Source organism: Anas acuta, chromosome 2 (assembly GCF_963932015.1).
Source record: "Anas acuta chromosome 2, bAnaAcu1.1, whole genome shotgun sequence".
In the NCBI taxonomy this organism is placed as follows: domain Eukaryota; kingdom Metazoa; phylum Chordata; class Aves; order Anseriformes; family Anatidae; genus Anas; species Anas acuta.
This window is the reverse complement of record NC_088980.1, coordinates 138776709-138790415: the sequence shown is the minus strand read 5'-3', so window position 1 is coordinate 138790415 and position 13707 is coordinate 138776709. Positions and strand designations below refer to the sequence as shown.

General features: G+C 40.0%; 1 long non-coding RNA gene across 2 annotated transcripts; it reads right to left on the bottom strand.

The window, feature by feature from the left end:
• Positions 1-215: 215 nt before the first annotated feature.
• LOC137851836 (uncharacterized) lies at positions 216-10900 on the bottom strand. Of its 2 annotated transcripts, none has more exons than XR_011093516.1 (4): positions 10755-10900; positions 5543-5609; positions 2560-2706; positions 216-1807 (listed from the first exon to the last, which is right to left on the bottom strand). It is a non-coding gene; the product is annotated as an uncharacterized lncRNA (long non-coding RNA). The 2 variants fall into 2 exon arrangements; XR_011093517.1 differs by lacking the exon at positions 216-1807 and adding an exon at positions 1814-2331.
• Positions 10901-13707: the final 2807 nt, after the last annotated feature.

The following is a 13707-nucleotide window of genomic DNA, read 5'->3' as shown; positions in this document are numbered from 1 at the left end:
TTCTGAGAGCAGCTTTCCAACCGACTGTGTCCACCTAGCTGTGCTTCCAGCCAGACCATGCTCTGGTTCAAGGTAGGACTGTCAAGTGGGACCGTGTAGGAAATTTTATTATGGTCGAATTCTGCTCCCCATATTATCCCTTAGAGCATTTCCTGTCACATAAGGAAATGCATCCATTTCAAAATTATTTTTTCTTTATTGTTTTTCTTTACACATTATCTTTTAAGACCTTATTGGTTGAGTAGTATTTTCTTCTGGAACTAGAAGTTCACTCTGTTTGCTGGTAGATGAACACTTTGGTGTGATTTTTATCATTTATTTTTTTGTTCAGTTATTGTAGACAGAGAGATAGGGCAAAACCACCAGATTAGATACATGTTCTCATGTTCTTCACCCTGTTAAATGTGCTACAGTCTACTCACAGTAACTATTAGGTTTGCATGCCAGTAAGATCTATTTCAGCATTGTTGACCTTTACCATGAATCAGTACTTTGCTTTTTCATATGTAAATCAATATATGTCGACATGGTTCACTAACAGAATACAGAGGAAACATATGATTAAAATCAAAATCAGAATCAAATATTGTCAATATTTATAGAGCTTGAATATGACTTATCTTATAAATTGGACTTTCTTCAGAATCTAGTCTTTTTAAATAAGCTTTCATCAATAAAAAAATCTCAGCTGAAGGATAATATGTATACTCAGGACAGAAAAGAGAATGGGGTAAATGTCTGTTTCAGCTCTGAGATTTAAATATCATAAGCAAAAGTTTGATTTTCAATGGGGGATTTTGCTATCACTTATTGTTTCATACGACATTATTTTTTGATTTGTCATCCACTTAGTTTGAAATTAAGACTGCTGGGCCACAGACAGACTACAGGCCTGACCCTGACAAAGTCTAAAAGCCATCATAAGCTGGAGATAAGGGAAGCAACGAGAACCGGGTTTGTTCAATGCTATTTGTACTTTTTCATTCAGCTCAAGATGAAATCATGCGGGCTAGAAAAATCCATTTCAAAACTCATCCATCTGGATGAGAGCCAAAGAGATCAGAAAAATCTGGTGCAATCCATATGCAGAAAAATAATAAATACCTGAACTATCAGCTACTTTTGCAGCTAAGCAGTGAGAGAGCATGTAAGACAAAACACTATCAAGCACATCTCTTTCCCGTGAAAGATCTCACAAAGATGCAGTCATATCACCTTTGAACTTTACACTTTGACTGAGACTTTAGTACTGTGATGGAACAGTCATTGAAGACCTGGCTACAGTTTTCTATTGTCTGTATTGCCCAGTATCATCTCACCATTCAGCTGACAAAACTGATAAAGATACATTACAGGGGTGTTTCTGTGTTTGTGGTTGGAAGCCTTTAGACTTCAAAAGTCTGTAAACTATTTTTGTCTTTTAAAATGTAGATGTTCATCAGATTGCATTAGCACTGCTGGTGAGTCAGGAAGTGTTGTTCTCCAACATTTCACTTGCTGATCATCATTCTGCGAGCTTTACTAATGTTTCAAGAGAATGCTTCCTCTTGCAGGCACTACATTAGCATGACCAACATAATGACTGTATATCCTCTCCAGAAGTTCAGTCTTGCTGAGGGCAGAGAGGGGAGAAATGACGTCAGTACTCCCTTAGCTTTGGGGATTATACTCACAACGGAGAATATTCAACAGGCATCATTGCTTGGAAAGAGGGCACAGCCTTCTTGATCCTGAATCCCCAGGCAAGAACTCTTTCCTGGGCCTCTCTGTCCCCTGGAGACACTCTTGTCTCATATGGAAGAAAGCTCTGTGGAGAAAGAAGGAATCCATTTTTTTTTTTTAGTAGGAGCTGTTCCTTTGAAAAACTGGGGAAAAATAGTATTCACAGAAGTACGTCTCTTTTGTGATTTAGTGAGAAGGCCACAGGCTCTGTTTTAATCCATTTCCAATAGAGTAGAGCTTATATGACACTTCACTTTTTCATTCAAGTAATGCAGTTTGCTGTCTGCTTACTGCTGAGCTCTTATGAGAACCTGCTGCTCACTGCAGACTGATAAATCTTGCTTTAGCTGGGGGTCTTAAATAAAGTAATGAAATTTTAGAACTGCTTTAAAACTGTGGTCAAAATACTGGCTGCACCTATTGTTATCTGGCCGTCTCCTTGGAGTAGGTGTCCTTTAGGGCTTTAGGATATCCAGAAACTTCATAATTGGAAAGCGTTTTCCCAGGTAGCCCAGAACAGAATCTCAACATCACAGATTTTGAGACCAGCCTCTGACTTCATGGGGTACCATGATGTTTTGGTGGAAGTCATCATCCAATACTATCTCCCTGGAGAGGACAAAGTGTTGTTCAATCCAATTAGGCTCCACAATGACATTTCTTCAGTGTACATCTAGTTTAAAGTGTGAAACCTCTGTTTATCCAGACCAAGCCAATCATTAGTGCTTTATACTTGTTCTCTCTCAAAGCACATCTCCCACCAGAGTATGCAGCTCTCCAGGGTAAGATCACGTTGCAGTAGCTGTTGGAACCTCATAGTCACAAACAAACACTCACCTGTTAAGAAAGATAATGTGGCAATAATGTGGCATGAGGGGACACAGATATCCAGCCTTAGTTACAGCTCTTCAGATAACTGGCTGCGAAGTAAAATCCTTTTCTCCCTTTGCTGACATAGGCAGGCTTGAGGCTATTCAGTTTATCCTGTTACAGAGGAATGGAGATAATAGATCAGACCAGATCAACTCAATCTCCTTTCCTCAGCAAAAAGGAAATGTGGAATAAACTGCACTATGGTATGTCTTCTCAACCCCCATATTAGAGATATCACCCTGATGCATGACCTTTCACCTTTTAATAGCTTTTACCAGCACAGTGTGATTAGCCATGCCAAAAATCCTATCCTTTTTAAACTCTTATGACCACCTTGTCATTTCACTGCCTGTCCCTATGATTAGCTGTGGTATGTGTGGGTAATTGAAGAGGTGGGAACATTAGGACTTCATACATGTAAGAGGGCTGAGAAGAACTTGTTAGTGACAAGGTTGCCCTGTCCAGTTCAGAAGTGGGTAGGCATAAAAGTGCACACCAAATGGTTCCATTTCAGAACAGAGAATGCAAATATGGAGTGAGACTGTTTCAGCTCATCTCACTTGTTGAATGGACCCGGAGTTTTCCCACATGCAAAAAATACATCACAGATGCAAGACACAGGTCCAGATTAAACACAGGCTGAATATGGGCTTAACTGGCCAATTTCTGGAACAGGAAATTGAAAGTTTCACAGAACTGCATGGGAAATTTCCCCTCAGGCCATCATTGTGGCCCTGTGGTCTTTGCCTTTTGGAAACATCACCTTACTTAAGAGAGGATTACAGGAAAACATGGGTCCTATTGACAGTAGAGAATATATGACTTACACTCATACAAGATAATAAAGCATAGAACAAAATGCTTGAATATAGAACAAAAGCATGAATGTGCGACTGCATCACCACTAAAAATAGAACAGTGAGTTCAGAGAGGATGTAAAATGCAGTATTTCTATTAGAAAAATGCTAATAGTTCAAGCTGCAATAGGAAACTGAAAAGGCCATAAGGACTACATGAACTGTCAAAATGTGTGCAGCACAGGCTGTGAATAAAGATTGTGATTAAAGCTAATTGACAGGCAATTTTCAACAGACAGAGGAATCAAGGGATTCAGTCTCTGATAGCAGTATAGCTTTTCCTTTTGACTGAATTCATCCTTTACAAGCTATTTTTTTTAAGTTGTCTTAGTTTACTTCTCCTCCTCCCAGTGAAGATTTCACTTCAGACATCAGCTGGGATAAATTTCAGTCATGGTCTTCAGAACTGTTATACCCAGAGGCCGATTCTCTTAGAGCTTTTTCCACCATTTCACCTGGTTGTCAGCTTGCTTCCATGGGTCTGCCTTCAAAGACAGCCAAATCAGGTAATATATATAGAGATAACTCTTTTTCTTCTGTTTTGAAATTACGCTTCTTCAAAGACAATTCAAGATTATTTTTTTTTAGTTTTTTATTTTTTTCCCCCAGCATGCGGTATTTACATTACCCAGTCTTGCCAGGGGTAGTTTTGAGGAGCTGCTTTCTACTATCGTCTCTTTCTGGGATGTGTACATTTCTGCATGCTTTATTATTTCTAGCTAGCTACAGTCTGACAAGACTAATATATTTTTGTAATTTACAGTAAATCACTCCAAGCTCCAGAGATTTCCATATATACATTTACTTTACAGCATTTCCCAGTTAGTTCATCTGTGAATTTGATTAATATGTAATCCTGTGCTCCATACACTCGGTTTGTTCACCTGTTAAGAAGAGAGTAAAAGATAGGACTTAGACTGAAATCTGTGGTCTCACTGTATGCAGCAGCCTTGCCTTATGGAGTCCTTAATTTAAATGTACCAGGGAGACAAAAAAAAATAAATAAATTAAAAAAAAAAAAAAAAACAAAAACAAAACCAAAAACCAATACTTACAACAATAAACCGCTTTGATAAAACTTGTCTAATGAGCACGTTGATATACTTAACATGCAGCATCACTGATCAACAGAACAACATTTAATTAAAGATAATTATATATCAATTGCTGTCAGAGATACTCTAACTGTTGTATTTCAAAAAGGTTGGAAACTATTAATTAATTCAGTGACTTGGATTTTTCCTTCCAGATCAAGTGGGTGAAAAATTACTGGTCTCACTGAGATGACCCTCATTAATATAGTGGGATGCCAAAAACATATTTTGGCCTAGTTCCAATGTGTAACAACTCTGTTAAACCAGGAATTTCAGAGGAGTTTAAGTACCTAAAATATAATTTAAGTGGACCTCAGAAGCCTAAACTAAAACTGCAACACAGCTATATTAGTCCCCCACATATCTGGGACTGCACACTTCTTTTTCTTTAGCACCCTTACCAACACTTGCATGAAGGTGTCTTTCAGTTAACATAGAATCATAGAATATCCCAAGTTGGAAGGGATCCATAAGGATCATCAAGTCCAACTCCTGGCACCACACAGGTCTACCCAAAAGTTTAGATCATTTGACTAAGTGCAGAGTCCAATCGCTTCTTAAATTCAGACAGGCTCGGTGCAGTGACTATGTCCCTGGGGAGCCTGTTCCAGTGTGCAACCACCCTCTCCGTGAAGAACCTCTTCCTGATGTCAAGCCTAAACCTCAGCTTAACACCATTCCCGTGGATCCTGTCACTGGTGTTTACAGAGAATAGGTCACCTGCCTCTCCACTCCCCCTTGTGAGGAAGTTGTAGACCGTGATGAGGTCCCCCCTCAGCCTCCTCTTCTCCAGGCTGAACAGGCCCAGTTAAACATACATTTAACTTAGTGGAATTTTAAGGTTTTATTGCTTGCAACAAGTTACTGAGGCAATTTAAATTTTGTGCAATGATGAACATGGCATAAGGTTTACTAATAATTAATCTCAGTTGCTTCACAAATATGGCTGCTAACGTATGGCTTCATCATGTGATTACAATCTTCACTGCATCTTACCTTTTCAGAGTTTCAGTTGCTAAAATATTGCTCATTTTTGAGAATTTTGACTGCATCAGGTCAAAACCTAAATAGAAATGAAAAATGAAGAAGAAACACTAAAATATTCTGGGTATATTAGATGATTCATCATTTTTGTCTAAAATTTTATTAAATCTATGTAGGTCTATGGTTCCTTAGGCATGAAATGTATTATCTCTTTGACCCAGCAACTCATCCAATTTCCTTGGCATTATAAAGGATCACAGAATGTATAGTGGAAAATGATACCATATTATCAGGTCCCATTGGTTCATGGTACAGTCTGCCAATACAGGCAACCTTAAATATAGTACTGATACTCACTTGAGTTTAACTGAAGAAATGTAATTTATTTACAGTGCAAGTAGTGCAACAGTGAAAAAAACTCACCTGTAAAACTTGCTAGAATATGGCTACAGGAGAAATAGGTTTTAATGTACATCTACTTATTTAATGTCTATAATCAGCTATAGATAAAAACTGAAGTATCACCTTATTCTGAACCACAGTGAAATTATTATCATAGAATCATAGAATATGTGAGTTGGAAGGGACCCAGAAGGATCATCAAGTTCAACTCCTGGATCCCCAAAGGACCACCCAAAAAATCAGACCATGTGTCTGAAAGAGTTGTTAAAATGGTTCTTGAACTCTGGCAGGCTCAGTGCTATTACCACTTCCCTGGGAAAATATTTAACAAAATACCACTTCTTTTTTTTTTTTTTTTTTTTTTTTTTTTTTTTTTGATGCTTCAGTGTTATTTCACTTTTGTTTTGCCCTTTTAGTTGATGTAGAACATGATGCAGAGAAGTTAAATGATAATTAACTTAAGGCTCTAAATGAGAGGTTATCATCTGTGTCTGTCTTGTCTCCTGCAAAATGTAATGACCAAGCTATATCTACAGCTGTGTGTTGCCTGGCACTTCACGTGCTTGTTTGAATACAAGTCATGTTCTGCAGATATTGCAAAGGACAGTTAACATACATGATATGCTTTGCTACTTTGATTTTTAATTTCTTGCAGTGAAGTTAAAGTTGATGGAAAGGTGTTGGCCCTGGAAAGCAGCAGGCCCTGGTGATGTGTGCTGCCTGTGGTGGGATCTTTTACTCTGAGCCCTGCTGTAGACTGCCTGTGGTCCTGGAGGAGCACTCACACCTGCAGTTTGAAACACAGCCTTTTGGCCACAAAATACAATTTATAAATTTGCAGCATAGCACAGAACTAGTTTCACATGCTGGGATGCCATTTGTCTATGCATTTGGTTGGCAAATCTTGGATGTGCTCGACAGAGGAAAGCCAGTGAAGCTGCATTTGCAGCTCGGTTGTTAAAGGTAATCCTGTGCCATGGAAATATATGCTTTCCCTCATGTCTCTCCCTAGCATTTATGCCTCATTGTGGGTGGATAGCACTCATTTATAAGCCATCCTGCTGCTGACAGTGGCCCAATAAATAAGCATTGGATATCCAACAGTTTGGGAAGCTGTGGAAGAGCGAGCCTGAGTCAGACACACCTGTTAGCCCACAGATTCACAGGCTACAACTCCCACCTACTTATAAAGGAACTGAAATCACAAATTCATTTCATGCAGACTAATGAACACTAACTAGTTGCTAAGAAAGGATTTCAGATCCTCCTTGCAGAGGAGTTTGTGGATTTGAGCTACCGAACTGAGCCAGACAGAGGACCACAACTATTATTAGAGTAATCCTTGTGCCTTTCTATACTTTGGCACGCTACGTATTTCTCTTTTAGCATCCTGCCTTTAGCTTACTAAATATTGAAGTGTTTCCATATCTCACAATAGCATGCTGAAGTCCTGACTGACACCAATACACCATTGTTTTGCACTGTCTGAAAAAAACTTCTTCCTGGCAAATGTTATCAGCGTATTTCAGTTTTCAGACTTCCTATTTACAGTGTGAAATACTTTTTTTTTTTTTTTTTTAATGTGGTTATATGGTGTGCTTGTTCCAACTACCTTAATTACCTTTCTTCTTGGTGGTAGCCATTGGTATAAGTGACAGAAGCATGGCCAGCAAGTTGAGGGACGTGATCTTCCTCCCTCTACTCCACTCCATTGAGACCCCACCTGGAACACTGTGTCAGGTCTAGGGCTACCAGCACAATTACATGAAAGAACTAGTCCAGAGGAGGGCCATGAGGATGACTGAAGGGCTGGAGCACCTCTCCTATAAAGGCAGGCTGAGGGAGGTGGGGGTTGTTCAGCCTGCAGAAGGGAAGGCCCTGGGCAGACCTTACGGTCTTTAGGCCTTTAGGCCTTCCAGTGCCTAAAGGGGGCCTACAGGAAAGCTGGGGAGGGACTCTGTCAGGGGGTGGAGTGATATGACAAGGAATAATGGCTTTAAGCTAAGAGAAGGGTGATTTAGATTAAATATTTGGAAGAAACTCTTCACTAAGAGGGTGGTGAGGCACAGGTTGCTCAGAGAAGCTGTGGATGAAAGGCCAGGCTGGATGGGGCTTAAAAGTTGGTTAAAGCAACTTGGCCTACTGGGATGCGTCCCTGCCCATGGCAGGGGTTTGGAACTGGGTGGGCTTTAAGGTCCCTTCCAACCCAAATCATTCTTCGACCCTGTGATTCTGTGAAAGAAAACAAACAAAACAAACAAACAATCAACAAACCACAGTGCTTAAAGCTATATGAAAGGAGAGCTATCAATTCTGTGGGCATCATTAAATGCATTTTCCTAATAGCAAGTTGTAGAATTATTGCATTATTCTCAGTGAATGTCTCTTCCATGAGTAAGCAGGCACACACAAAAAAAGATAAATGACAAACTCTTGTAAATACAGAATAACTCCTCCAAAATCCATGGGTTTGCACTGGCCTCTGAATCTCAGCAGCACAGAGCAACATCCATGAAGATCATGTGTGTCATAGTTTGGTAGTATCAACAAGAGAAAAGCAGGAATTCTTCCATTTTTAAGAACTGGAAGTTTACAATTCTTGCCCTCATTCCCAAGGGGAGAAAAGTCTGTGGTAAGAAATAAAACTCAAAATGTGTTTAAATTGATATCAGTACAAAGGCTCTCATAAGAATGCTCCTAGGAAAACACAGATTCTGTTTTCTGAAAATTTTCCAGAACTCATAATTTGTTTTCAATCCACCGCATAACAACACCGAGACCTTTCAAAATTTTTAGCAAAGTTATAAGCAAAAGAAAAGCAAAAGAGTATGAGTCACTCTCCTGCTTAACTAATGCCACAGTGGTTACAAAACTTGCCTGGAAGGAGGAAATACTAGTTCAAGCCCATACCTTCCTTGATTTATTGTTGGGAGCAGACCCTGGGGCTCCAATGTTCCAAGAGCTATGCTCAGCTGGCTCTAGGACAAGAGCGAAAGCTTAAGTGCCCACAAGCTGCCTGCGTGTAGACACCTTGACTTGAGTTAGGCTTACAGGGCTCCTACCCAGAAGGGGCACTCAAAGACACCAGTGCTTAACAGAGATTCTAATCAAAAGCAAACAGTAATCAGAAAGTAGGATTAGAATTTTCTCTCTCCTCAGACTGGATCTTCATCAGTTGAAGATACAGCAGAAGCCTCTAGCCACAACAGCTCCTAAAGATGCAGTGCTCACAGAGCAATAAGATGATTAAGTCTACCTACTCAAAGAAGCAAGCAGGGTTTGCTGTCATGTTTTCAGACTTTATTGTTTGAAGAATAGAAATGTTGTCCATATAATACTACTAGGCTCGTGTTTACAGTACTTATCCCATAAGTTAGGAGAGTCAAAAAAAGAGAGAGAGAGAGAGAGAGAGAAAGGAGCTTTAGAAAAATTCCATCTGCATCTCTACCAAAAGGCCACCTGAGGCTCAGCTCTTGCCATAACCTTGATGAAGCAGCATCTCTCTGGGTGTAGAGCAGCAGGCTCTACTGACTGCAAGGTGGCCTGCCTGCTCAACAGGACAGGAGGGTCTGCCCCTACCCAGGGCCCTCAATATGAAATGCTTTTCCCTATAACCAGTCTTCATGGAGGGACATGAAACCCCATAAGAAACCCCACAGCAGTTAAAAGATTTTGGGTCTTCATTAGTCTCTAGGTCCAGAGGAAGGCCACAAAGTTGATCAAAGGGCTGGAGCACCTCTCCTATGAAGACAGGCTGAGAAAGCTATTCAACCTAAAGAGAAGACCTTATTGCAGCTTTACAGTATTTAAAGGGGACTTATAAAAGGATGAAGAACAACTTTTTGCTCAGTCAAATAATGAAAGGACAAGAGGGAATGGTTTTAAACTAAAAGAGGGGAAATTAAGAATAGATGTTAGGAGGAAATTTTTCTCTCATAGGGTGGTGAGGCAGTGGCACAGGCTGCCCAGAGAAGCTGTGGATGCCTCATTCCTGGAGGTGCTCAAAGCCAGGCTGGATGGGCCTTTGGGCAACCTGGTCTGGTGGGAGGTGTCCCTGCACATGGCAGGGGGGTGAAGCTGGGTAATCTCTGAGATCCCTTCCAAGCCAAGTCATTCTATGATTCTGTGATTAGTACCTTAAAATCTTTCCTTCCTTGTGATTCAGGCAGCCCCAGATCAGCTGCCTGCAGGTGGGATGACAGACTTTTTAGTGTGAAAGGCCTAACAGACATTCTAAGGAAAGGTTTTCCATAGGTTTGAATGTGGGTAAACATATACAAGCTTTGTACTGAAGCTCAGGATGACTTTCAGAAAAATAAAATGCCAAACTGTCAACTGAGTATAGCATTGAAACCTTGAGATCGTCCATTCTTGTTCAGAAACATGAGAAGCAGTGTAATTACTTCATGAGATATACTGGGAAAATATCAACCTGAATTTGCCACCCTTTTCCATTGGAGAAATATATTCTAGAAATTCAAACTCTGCACATTACCACAAAGGTTAATGACTAGCACACTGTGAAATATAAACCTACATTGAGGAATTATTTTTTGAGAAAATAACCTAATAAACGTCAGAGCTAATGACTTAGGGAAGAATTTAAAAACAAAAACAAAAACAAAAGACTTGTTTTTAGGTCCTGCTACAGGACCTAAAACCACAGTTTGTGGCACTTGTGTAACCACAGTTACACAGTTACACAAGTGCCAGTGCAGTGGAGTAAATAATAGTAAAATAATAGTGGAGTAAATAGTGCTGGTCTAGCACTGAGGGTTTTCAAGATCCTCAATCTGCACACAGTAAAGGTAGTACTACTGACCTTCTCCTGAACCACATCCTCAGGTTCTTCTGTCCCTCAAAGTCCATCTTGGGAGGTGGGAGGGAATAGCAGCTGTATAGTTTGGATGCATCAGGCAAGGCAAGGATGCAGCTGTGCTTCTCTGCAGAAGGCCGTGATGGTGCAGTGCAATCACCTGGCAGCAGCTGCACATGAAACAAATCCCACAGCTGTCAGCATGTCCTGGCCACTTCAAGGGAAATGGCACCAACTCTGTGCCAGGTGAGTTATAGGTCAAGAGGAGTGGTTAGAGGGCACAGTCAGATCACTGAGAATCCTCAGAGCACCACAGATGTATCCACAAAAGCAGATCCTTACCTGGTTTTGATAAAATTAGCACACTGAGCAGAATTGTAATTTTACTCATTCTCTTTTGGAGTTTGTTATGCTAAGTTATTGATCAAAGATTTCCTAATCAAGATAAAGTCTGCACAAATAGCCTAGAACTGACTTTGTGTAGTTGATACACTGACAAATTTTACTCTACATTATTTTAATTACTAGGAAAATTATGCTCTGAGAAGAAAACTACAACAATGCCCCCTCGTGCACTCTCCTCCCCACTCCCAAAGTGTAGTAGCTGAGCTACAAGAGCAGAAAACAAACACATTACTTCTAGTAAGAAACATAAAGGTTATGAAGCAATTTTTACATATCTCTATTCAGGGGTTTAAAGCTTCTGTAGATTCCTTTGATACCTGAGAGGTCTTCAGGACTTAAAAAATAAGGACATTGTATTGAAATAACCAAAACAGATAAACAACTTCAGTCATTCCCATATGAGCGTTTGCACTCTAGATTGTAAGTCTGCTCACAAAGTTCACACAGAAGGGTCCTGTAGGCTTTGCATCCTCTTGATTCTTGGAGTTTGGATGAAGTACATTTTTAGGCACCAGATATCTTTTTACTTCTCTGGTTGCCTGTGGAAGAAATTATATATGTTATATCATGAAGTAAAACAATCTTGATATTTTTAGCTCTCTAGATACTGCCCAAGATGAGTATGAAACCAACTCACAACACTGCAAATATTGAGATTACCTTATCCTATTTATCCAGGGCACACTAGGCAAGATTTTAGGGTTAATTTCTGTAGGCTGAAGCTAACATATGCAAACAATTTTCTGGCACTACTCACTGCACAAGGCAGAATACGGCTCATAGGCCTCTAGCATGTCTAATACTTGCATTCATTTGTATGTTCAGAAACAAAACAAAATGTGTGCTCCTGTCCATCTCTCTGTAGCAGATTGCCCACAGTGACTGGCATGGGATTTGTACCTCTTTCATAGCATGGTGACCCTTGCACAGGGGTTGTGAATTCAGCCACCTCACTGAGTAGATAAAGGATTTTTGTTGCTGTTTGGGCTGTAATTTATGCCATTGTTTGCTTTAGGCTCCCTTATGCATTTAAATAGTAAAGACATTTCTCACTGTATGAATTACTGAAGTGCCCCCATTCTGTTCCTTTTCTTTGTGGCTGAAGTTCTCAGACATTTCCATACCAAGGTCAATCATCCTGCCAAATCTCTGCCTTGATGAATCTGGGAGGGGCAGGTTGGCAACCATTCCCTGCTTAGGGCACAAGCTCATTTCTCCCCCTTCTGAGAGCTTCCAGGAGGTGGCACTTAATACTGAGCCACAGGCTGTGAAATTGTGATCTCCTCTGCTCCACTAGGACAGAGGCACATCTTGTTGACGTGTGCTGGCCACCAGCACGAGGAGACTCTTTGGGTAAGAGATTGACAAAGGGTGCCAGTTCCTGCACTGGCAGGCTTTAGCAGCTCTGCTGGGTATGAAAGCACACTGGTGACATTGCCCACATATCCTTTGCGCAGGTTAATCTCTTCCAGTTAAAATCAACTGTTTTCTGCTGGATTAAATTTGTACTTATGAAGTTTTTGATACATTACAGGAAGAGAACCATGACCTCAAAGGTGCATATATGAAAGGTAGAAAGAGAGTAGTCTTTTTTGGTTGGCTGTTTTTCAATCTTCTTGAAAAACAGTGGATCATTAGTTCCTACATCAATGAAAAGAGTGACTTCATCTTTCCTCCTGATCATTGGGAAACAAGCAGTAAAAAAAGCACCGTATCCTCTCATTGTAATAGTAGTATTCCTTTATTGCTGGGTCAGCAATGGGCAGTTTTAATCTAGATAAAATCTGGTTAGAAGGGAATCTTTTGTTGTAAAATGAAAGGTTGAATTTGATATTTAAAAATTGCTATTAGGCTTCCCCTGTAGATGTGTTAGATACTGATGCTGGTCTATTATACTCTACTGTCTGCCACAAAGATATTTTTATGAAAGTTTTGTTCAGTGCAAGTAAAATCCATTTATAATTGTCAAAAAATATGGAAGCTGTGCAATGTGAATATATTCAACATCTCTGACATATTCCTGACCCAAGCTGTCCTCTACTTTTTCCTGTTTCTAGCCTCGCTGCAAAGTTCAACAGACTCACCCGAAGGATAGCAGCACCATCTCGTGGGTACATTTAATAATTACAGTAGTAAAACCAGAGAAGTAAAACGTCTAGCAGGCTGTTTTCTCATTTCAAGCAGTGACTGGGCGCAACGTCTGCTCAGGACAACGTCCCACCGATGGGCAAAACTGCATGCAGAAGTGAGGCTTCCTGAGGTGGACTCCTTCACAAACTATCCAAAACCCAATTCAGCAGTTAAAAAATATATATAATCATCAACAACAACAACAAAAAAACAACAACAAACAGAGACTAGACATGGCTTAACATTAGCCATAAAAATATTAGTTTGGACTCCAGGGACATTGCAATGATGCCACACTAAGGAATAGAAAAAAATCCTGTGAGAATAAAAATGCAAAGTAAAAATTACTATTTTTACTTCTCATGGAACAGACACACAAAGTAGTATTTTTCTTGTGTTGATCTTGAACTATTTTCTTTGTTTT